Source organism: Galeopterus variegatus, unplaced genomic scaffold (genome assembly GCF_000696425.1).
Source record: "Galeopterus variegatus unplaced genomic scaffold, G_variegatus-3.0.2 Scaffold9555, whole genome shotgun sequence".
In the NCBI taxonomy this organism is placed as follows: domain Eukaryota; kingdom Metazoa; phylum Chordata; class Mammalia; order Dermoptera; family Cynocephalidae; genus Galeopterus; species Galeopterus variegatus.
This window is the reverse complement of record NW_007735666.1, coordinates 1-9,806: the sequence shown is the minus strand read 5'-3', so window position 1 is coordinate 9,806 and position 9,806 is coordinate 1.

Sequence of the window (9,806 nt, the reverse complement as noted above, 5' to 3'; positions counted from 1 at the left end):
AAAAAAAAAAAAAAAAAAAAAAAAAAAAACTCAGTTGCCTTCGATCAAATTATTAACAGACATGGCAGATCAACTGACAAAAATGACAATAAAAAAAGATCTCATTCTTCAGACAGGAGGATCTTTTCAATAATTGCCATTTAAAAATAAAATGTGATTTTAACTTTATTAGCTAAACAATCAATACAAAAACCCACCATAAAGGAAAAATTATTATATATACTCATAGCAACTTGTGCTAATATGATTAGAGTTTGAAAGTTTAAACTTAAAATTTCAGAGAAACATCTTGCAAAATAACTTAAGAGGAATATAAAATTTCACATTCCTATTAAAATTGCTAAATTAATAAAACTGTAATAAATTACAAAATAAACAGGATATAAATTCATGAATTCCATTAAAAGTGATACAATTTAAGTAAATTTTTAAAATACAGTAAAATTTCACCTTAAAATTGACCTTAATCTCTTAAAGGATGCTTCCTGATAACATTGGAATTTCTAGTTTTATGAAGGTACTTCAGAAATAAAAGAATTGCCAACATCCAGAAAAAACATAAGAGAAAAACTCAAATAAAAAGTCGGTTAACTTCTTTCCTCAAGATATTTTTTCCCTTTGGAAGTACTATAAATTATTAACTTATTGCAGAATTAATGAAAACTTTGAGATTGTCCTATATCATATTCTAGCCTTAAACCTACCAAAATAATATTTATAAGTACTGATATAAATATTTTAAGAGAAACTAACAGTATTTATATTTACTTAAATGTTTGGTGAACTAAACTATATACTGGAAATAAGAAGCACAATACAATTTCAGTACTAGCAGTAAAATGCACTTCTGCTTTTAGGAGACCTACAGCTTTCATTAGAGAATCAAGGATTCAGGGGCATAGATCTTTGGGGCTCCTTTGATTTGGGGGTTATACAAATAACACACATTCATTACAGTATTATTAAGTAAACACAAATAATCATAAGGAAGGAAAAATTAAATCACCTGTAATTATAAAGTCCATAGGTAAATAAATGTTCTGCCATTCAGAGATATTTTAGGCACACAAAATACATATAACAGATTCGCATTAAATACACTACCCTGTAAACTTCATTCATTTGTTTATATTTTGATGATATATTACTGAAAGTACCATTCTAAGGCAAAAGGAATCTACTTTGTTAAAGCTTCTGAAACATATGGCCAACTCGTTTTCAGAAATATAAATTCTCACCAGCTGGAGGCAGGCAGTTGTGCCCAACATTCCATCTATTTGCCCGTTTGTCCTAGGCTTTCACTCAGTGTAACTCTTCTCTTTCACTATTTTTTTTCCCCTTCTTATTTCTATTTCCTGGTCTTCAGGAATACAAGAAACTAGTTAAAATTGCCATCATCGCTGTTACCAATTTTATCTCTATTCCCGCCCACACTTTCTTCCTGGTGGGGACTAGACTATACCTCCCCCTTTGCCCTCCCTCCATCACTACTACTCCCTTCTCTACTTGCTAATTAGGTGCTTTCCAGAAAGAGAAAGAGGGTGATGTGTGTGAGGGAAGTACAAGAACAGGGAACAAAGTACTCTGCTTCACGGAACAGAACCACAGGGGTAGAGAGAAATAACTGCAAAGTTCTATGTTTTTAAGATGTAGATCTCAATATATTGTACCATGTTGTAGATGCTTAGCTAGTTCTTTTCTCAATCTAATTCCACCCCAGATTCTAGCATTAAAGTGTCACCCTTGAGTTTTTGGTATGGTTATAAAATTTTCCCCTCTATGTTTTCATGAGTAGTTTAATAAAAGATTAGTCCAGTCTAAATTGGGGCAACTAGCCAGATAAAATTTTAAGTAAAAAAAAAAAAATCTTCACACTGACTTTTGTTTGGCAGCTGGTGGACCAATTCTCGCTCTCCTGAAAATTAACTCAATGTACCATAAAACATTTCAGTACCTTCGATTTATTATCATAGATGAGGATAAATTGAGGGATTGTCAGTCCACTTAAATACGCAGAACAAAAAAGTATCACTAAAATGCAAGCTATAAAAAAAATTTAGAAATAAAAGTCCAATTTATTCCCTCATTCATGAGATGAGGAATTTGTGCCCCAGTAAAATGGTCTAAAGTGCATAAGATGAAAAAGAAAAAAAGCAGCACAGCTCCCATCTTCGAAAAGTTATATCTTCATACAGTGAATGTCATGAAGTGCCTGGAAGTCAAAATGCTCTTTGCAGAACATTATAAAATAACTTCTATTTAAATTCTATCATACAAACTACCATTTTAGACAAAATTACATAGTTATTCAAAGTTTAAATTGCTGTTAAGGTTCAATTTATTTTAATTTATAGGTTATAAAAGAGACTATAAAATCATGACTATGATTACAAATGTCTGAAGAATAAAACAGCTATGAAAGTAAATATTATTGTCTATTTGGCAAGTTTTTTCCTTTAATTACCATTTATCCTTATTCATACATTTTATCAGACTAATATCTGCTTGTAAAATTAATGTTGATTCTCTCTCTAGAATTTAAGGAAAATGTGAGAATGAAAAACCTGAAATTCCATCAGCTTTTTTCCCCCTACAAACTTTGAAAAGACCATCATTATTCAATTTTGGCAGCATAATACCTTTGCCCAGTTTTAAGAAGGTGCACATGGAGCACAACTTGAGAAATAAGGGTTTGCACTGCACTGAGCTCTACCGGCTTCAAGGTCCTGTAACCTCAGAGACCTAAAAGGAGCTGAAAGAAACTACACTCCTTTAGAGGATGGAAAATGTTTAAATATACCTGAACTGAAAATATTAAAATATATTTGGATGAAGTAGTATATTTTCATAACAGGTATAAATCCTAATTGAATTCTGTGGTGATAAATTTAACCCAACTTTAGCAATAAAATGATGCCTACAGGCTAGTCAGGCTTTATATTTCACTCTAAAGGGAATGTTTTTAGTATAATTGGTTCATACCATAATTTGGCATTTCATATAAAGTAGCTCTATGTTGTATTTACCTTCCTTTCTCTCCTTAGCAAACAAAATAATTTACATACTTTAAAGTATTCTGAATACATAACTATCAAACAGAAATATTTACCTATGGGGCTAAGAATTATCCCTAAGATCTCATTTTAGCCCTAAAAATTAGATACTGCATCACCCCTACCTTTTAATGGCACAATGTTATAAACTGTAGCTCCACTTATAATTTAAAAAGCAAACACTTAAAAATAAGATTAACAGGGCCGGCCTGGTGGCGCACTCGGAAGAGTGCGGCTCTTGGGAGCGCGGCGGCGCTCCCACCGAGGGTTCAGATCCCATATAGAGACCGGTCCACTCACTGGTTGAGCGTGGTGCGGGCGCGACACCGAGGGTTGCGATCCCGTTGCCAGTCGCGGTACGGGTGCGACACCAAGGGTTGCGATCCCGTTACCGGTCACGAAAAAAGACAAAAAGGAAAAAAAAATAAGATTAACAAAGTGTTTATCATCACCTTTAAAAACTCTTCTTCAAAATTTGACATACTAGGCATGATTAATGTGCAATTTAAGTAAAAACATAATATATAATTGGTTTTAAACTTTAAAAAATGACTTTAGAACTATAAATTTGGGATAAAAGGAACCATATTCACTTCCATTTTTCTCCCAAATTTCCATGTTTAAAAAAGGATTATGATTTTTATTTATTGCCTTCAGCATTTTTGGAAATGGTATATTTCTAAATATACAATGCATTAAGATAGATATGTGAGGGATATAGGTGAGTTGCTATTTTAAGACTACATTATCACTGTCAGGATTGCTGACCTAATAAAATATCTAGTTCAGACTAGTACAGGAATCTCCTGCTTAACATCAGTAAACCATTCCTGAAAATCAGACCTGTGTGGGAAAAGACAATGGCAGCCCATTTTAGATGGAAAAAATTACGATGTGCTGCACATCAATCTAAAATCACCAATTTCTTAAAACATAACTAAACACAGTAAAAATGCTTATAAGTATGTAGCAAACTATTATGTTAGCATGTTAAACTTGTTTCCTGATCACCATGCTTTCCAACCTATGGCTTCCAAGGAGCTTTTGGCCAGTTACCTACGTAGCTCACAGACCTGCATGAAGGGGTCTGGTGACCCAGCCTGGCATATGAAGGGTTTGTGACCCAGTTTGTGAATGGGCTTGAGGGGTCTGGGAGCTCCAGACCCAGCTCTAGCTCAACAATCCGCCCAGTCAGCAGGATTACCGGCAGGTAAAAGAGCCAGACAACTGGAGTGGTCATGGAGCTAGACAATCGGCCTCATGAACAGGACTTAGAGTGCTACAATTGGCGATGTTGACAGGATTCAAGATATTAGCCACCGCCGTAGTGCAACACTATGTCAAATAATTTTGCGTAAAGTCAATCTAGATGTACTATAGCTAAAGACAAAGAGTCAGAGACAAATTAATTATACAGATGTGAATTCCAAGTTAACAAAATGCTTCCCAATTGTTCCACTAATTTTTTAAAAACATCTACGTTTCCAAATAGATTACTCATAAACATATTTTTTTAGTATTGTATTAAGCATTCTGCTCTTTACCTATTTAATGTATTGGGGGAAGCATAATTACTTGCTTTTTGTTTATTTGTTTATGGCTCAACTAAAGTGGAAAAGAAACTGAACTTTGCATTCTTTGAAATCTTTTTCAAAGAGTCTTAACACATTATTTGTTGATGTACAATAAGTAAATTACAGAGAGTTAACTATAGTGCTTCTCAGCCCTGCGTACACTCTAGAATCACCTAGAGAACTCTTGGGGAACACACACACACACACACCCCAATGTCTGGGCCAAATCCCAGGCCAGTCTAATTAGAATCTAAGAATGAGCCCCAGCACCAGTATATTTTCAAAGTGCCCCCAAATGCACAGGAGGGTTTAGAACCATGGAGTTAGGGAAACCGATTCCTAATTTACATTTCAGTCATCTAAGTCCACTGGGCATAAGAATGAACGACTTTTCCACGATTAACTGGTGAAAACACAGGGCTCAGTTCTGCCTCTCAATACAGTTGCACCTCTCCCCTGTCCCATGCAATTAATTCTCATTGTATATCCAGTGAAGGGAGAGTAGTACACCCTACACAGGGACAAGCCTTACCTAACGTTTTCACCTCTAAGAAACTAAACTGCTGCTAGACTAACAGGTAAAGCAGAATTAGGTAACAATGAATGTGAAAATTATGTCAATTCTGTTAGACACACAACTCCACATTTCTTAATGGGAAAACAAGCAACTATATAACAAAGTTAGTTGAAAAATCCTGGAACACTTCCTTTACAACTTAAAGGTCATAACACCAAGGTCAAGGGTTTGGATCCCCATACTGGTCAGCCACCAAAAAATAAAAATAGAAAATTTAAAGGTCAAGAGTAAAAACACAAAGTAAATTAAATGTACTTTGAGTTTTTCTGGATATCACAATACATGGATAAGGATATAGTAATAGGGTTAAGCTGCTTTTTTAATCCATAAACACTTTTTTTTTTTTAAAGATTTGGTATAATTCTTTTGTAAGAACAGGAAGTAAAAATAGAAAGCATATATTGAAAGCCTATTTATTTTTCATTGTTTTAATTAAAGCTTTCAGCCCTACACAGAATCAAAGTGACAGAATCAAAATGACCTCATTCCTTGGAATGTAATTTTTATTATATACAGCTAAGTTTCCACTTTTAAATAAAGGAAACAAAACAGAATATAAAGAGATTATGATAGGGCTGGCCCCATGGCTCACTCGGGAGAGCAGAACTGGTAGCGCTGAGGCTGCAGGTTCGGATCCTGTATAGGGATGGCCAGTGTGCTCACTGGCTGAGCGTGGTGCAGACCACACCGTGCCGAGGGTTGCGATCCCCTTACCGGTCAAAAAAACAAAAAATAAAATAAAAATTTAAAAAGGAGATTATAGGGGACACATCTGGGTGGGAGGGGGGAGAGGGAGGAGCGAGGGAGGTTTTGGTGATGGGACACAATAACTAACTACATTGACACATCTGGGTGGGAGGGGGGAGAGGGAGGAGCGAGGGAGGTTTTGGTGATGGGACACAATAACTAACTACATTGACACATCTGGGTGGGAGGGGGGAGAGGGAGGAGCGAGGGAGGTTTTGGTGATGGGACACAATAACTAACTACATTGACACATCTGGGTGGGAGGGGGGAGAGGGAGGAGCGAGGGAGGTTTTGGTGATGGGACACAATAACTAACTACATTGACACATCTGGGTGGGAGGGGGGAGAGGGAGGAGCGAGGGAGGTTTTGGTGATGGGACACAATAACTAACTACATTGACACATCTGGGTGGGAGGGGGGAGAGGGAGGAGCGAGGGAGGTTTTGGTGATGGGACACAATAACTAACTACATTGACACATCTGGGTGGGAGGGGGGAGAGGGAGGAGCGAGGGAGGTTTTGGTGATGGGACACAATAACTAACTACATTGACACATCTGGGTGGGAGGGGGGAGAGGGAGGAGCGAGGGAGGTTTTGGCGATGGGACACAATAACTAACTACATTGTATATTGACAAAATAAAAAAAAAAAAAAAAAAGAGAGATTATGATAAAAAGTTCCATATAAAAATGCAACAGTTTAATTGAAATATGTATACATTGTTTGACTAATTCCCAGAATGAGAAATTCAGTAGGAGACGATCTTAAAAATAACGTACTACTTTTCAAAATCTGATTTATCATTTAAACTGAAAACAGAATGTGAGACTAAATCACATATTTCAATATCACTATTTAAAAAATGAAATCCACGCTGCTGTGAATTACTAAACTCTGGTTCTAAATTCAATAGGTTTTACAAAATAATTAGCTTAATGGAAACTGGAAGTTCTTATGCCCTATTAGAAGTTCTTATGACCTACTTTAAGAAGCACCTGCATATCCTGAAAACATAATGAATTTCAGTTGTACTGTAACCCAATTCCTTTAATCTCTGTGACAGTGCTTGCCCAATTTCATTCTACAGGCTCTGAAGTTATATTCCACATTAGGTCAATTGTGTTAGTGAACAGAACAACAGTAATTTAAATTATTCCTTTTCATTTTATATCCTATGATTTTTGTTGCTGTTATTTTCCCTTCTTTCTGCTATAACACAAGCTAATTCATGCCTTTTTCTTAGTTTTGGAAGGAATTATATGCCAACATCTAGGCGATACCCTTTTTCCTAATTTAAAATAACTATGAGGTTGCACACAACACTAAGTAAATTTGTAATCAACTTAAAGATAATGTCTTAAAAGTACAATTAAACATGTCATAACAGAAGAAAACCCTGGTAATTACAAATAGTGCCGTGCTTCCTGGGTTTTTAAACAGTAGTATATAAGACTATGAAAAATCGCCACCCAGTGATGCAAATGAAAACTACAATTTGTTTTTGTGTGAAATGAGTACCCTGGAGGATTACTTCAACTTCATTACTGAATGAACGAATAGCTATTACATTCTTATGTGAATAGGAACTGGTTACAAGGGAAAGGATGTTTTCCCACTAGGTTTTTTTGCCCTTTATTCTTATTCAGCACTCTCGACATTTTACAAAGGTGCAAAGCTTTGGAAATCTTAACAGGAAGAAAGGCTTTCAGTCCAAATGTGAGTTAATTGTATACAAACAGCCCAGATATTCCTATTTTCAACAAAAGTGCCTAGGCTCTGCTTGGACCTGAATTTCAACTCATGATGTGCTGACTACATCACCTCAGCAATGCCATCCAATATTGTGACCTAAAACCTATTTGTGTTAAGCAGGAACCTTTACCCAGGAAGAAAAATATTCTCTAGTGGAAAACAGACAATTTATAGCTTTAACAACATAATTTATTCTGACCTTTTTAGAAACTGGTTATAAAAGCCACATAAGATATTCTAATTCTGCAGAGTTCATGTTGATAAACTGTTGCTACAAATATAATGTTTCTAAATCTTTACTTAGTTGTATCATTTAGGAGTCAATAGATAAATATACACAAAACCAATAATATATATTTATTTTCCTATGATGTACCTACTGCACATGAGGCCAAAAAAAAAGTTATGTAGATATATGCTAACCAAAACACATAAGTGCAAGTATAGGGCCATGTTAATAAAAGTATTAAAAGGATTTTATAGGTACTATTTGACCTACTTGACATTTCCAAAAATATTTCTAAACAGTATGCTCTGAGACTAATAGTAGACATGTAGGTCAGTATAGAACCATATCATAAAAAGAGCAACTTAGCAGGAGAAACCAATTTTTAAAGAAGAGTTTACCACCCTACTTTTAAAGATAATTAACTATATTCCCAGTAATATGTCAGAACCTTTATCAGGATTGAGTCCCATCCTTAACTGCTGAAGGATTTTTTTTAACAATGTATACTATTTTTTAATCTCAACTTCATCTAGATTAGTTTTCTGCAATATTTTAAAATATTTAAAAGTTATTTAAAATATTAGATAGTAGGCCAAGAGAGCTCCTCGGATTTCACCGCGTGGCGGCTCTCAGGTCTGTGCCTCGCTTGCTTCCCGTCTCATGTGGAAAGCCAGCCAGAATGGTCAAGAGGTCCTTTCTCCTTCCTTCAACCTGAGAACTTGGCAATGATCAAAAGGAGGTGATTAGTGATTCCAAGATGGCGACGGGTCTGGAGCGGCCGTGCCAGGAGACAGCGCCATCCTGAGAAGTGTGCGCTGTGATACCAGAGTACTAATTGCATTTCCAAGAGCAACAAAAAACGAATAATTCTTTCAACAATGATCCTACAACGACAAACAAGCAACAACAGGTTCGAAGTTTTAGGGCCGACACAAAAGAAGACTCCTGAGAGCGCCCAAGCCCTGCTGTGGGTATGAGCGAGCAGCCCAAAGGTCAAGTAAGCCAGCAGAAACGGCACAGAAACGGACTGAAACGCGCCGAACCGGCCCAACTCTGCGAGCTCTGTGAGTCACCTCCAGCCCAGCCCCAATTGTGGAGTGAAGCCCGACTGCTCCCCGCCCGCCTGGCTCCCGCCTACCACACCAGGCTAGGCGCCCACAACAGAGCTGCCTCCATTTTATCGGGTGGGGGCAGAGACGGCCGGCTTAGTAAGGGCAGGCCAGCCATTTCTGCTTCTCACGGCTCCACATTGAGACGTGGCATTTGCTTACCTCAACGCGGGGCACCCCGGGGCCTGTGGACCGGCCTACAATCCCACTCTCCCCACGGATCTCAGACGGGGCTGGTAGCGTGGGGAGCCCCCGGCTAGCATCGGGAGGGCAGGGAAGAGGAGCCCGCCCAGATCGTCTCTCCACCACACCCTGGGCGTCGGCCCCAGGTAAACTCCCTGTTTCCGGGAGGCAGATTCCATCTCTGGGGGCCTCAGTTTGGAAGAACCCCTAACTGATTTCTGGTGGGGAGAGGGGAGCCCGGAGAGCTCTCGAGCTACATTGAAGTTACTAGTGAGCTCACCCAAAGGGCCGACCCATGCTGGGGGGAGTCAAAGAGGAATTGTGTGCTGAGGGACCCTCCCTCGAGGAGTTCACTCCTGGCAGTCGGAGAGACTGGACACCTGCTGGGCAGGGCGGGGCAGGGCAGAACTTTGATGACTCAACTGAAAGACAAGGTTTGTAGAAGGCTCGCTTCAGCCCTGTCCTGAGCACGCAGAGTGGGGAGGGGCCCGGCAAAAGGAGGCAGAGTCTCAGAAGTAAATAAAGAAAGAAAGAACAATTACACCCCCTGTGGGAACGCTTTGCAAGGCTCAATAGCCCCA